Source organism: Mus pahari, chromosome 12 (assembly GCF_900095145.1).
Source record: "Mus pahari chromosome 12, PAHARI_EIJ_v1.1, whole genome shotgun sequence".
Classification (NCBI taxonomy): Eukaryota; Metazoa; Chordata; class Mammalia; order Rodentia; family Muridae; genus Mus; species Mus pahari.
In genome coordinates, this window is record NC_034601.1 from 70,319,640 (window position 1) to 70,320,260 (window position 621).

The following is a 621-nucleotide window of genomic DNA, read 5'->3' on the forward strand; positions in this document are numbered from 1 at the left end:
GGAGAAGGAGAAGAAGAAGAAGAAGAAGAAGAAGAAGAAGAAGAAGAAGAAGAAGAAGAAGAAGAAGAAGAAGAAGAAGAAGAAGAAGAAGGAGGAGAAGGAGAAGGAGAAGGAGAAGAAGAAGACCAAGGAGAGACCAGGTAAAGGGAATGGAGTAAACCAGTGTTGGGACTAAGAACCCGCCATCCCAGGGCTGTCATTCCAAAGGAAAGTACTGGTATATGGAGTGTTTGAACTGAATGAGATCTGAAGGTTCTGTGAAGCAATGTCTCTAGGATCCTTTCCTACCTTTCTGGTCATTCCTTTTTCCCTCCAAGGCAAGTCATAGGAACCAGAATTATTCTCCTCTGAGGTGGGTCATAGAGATAGAAACATGAAAACAAGTCACAGTACCTAAAAAAATGTCACTCTCCGACCTTGTCCCTTCTCTCCAAAGATCTCTATGTCCTGAAGGGAATCCTATCCTAGGTCTGGAAGAAGGACTGATGTACCAAGTAGCAGCAAGAGTTGGAACCCAAGGAGCTTGCTTAGGTTCCCTCAGAGCTGATCACCATTCCCTTAGGGTACAATCACATTTCCACACAGGTGCCCATGCTTCATCCAGCCTTTGGTTTTTCTTTT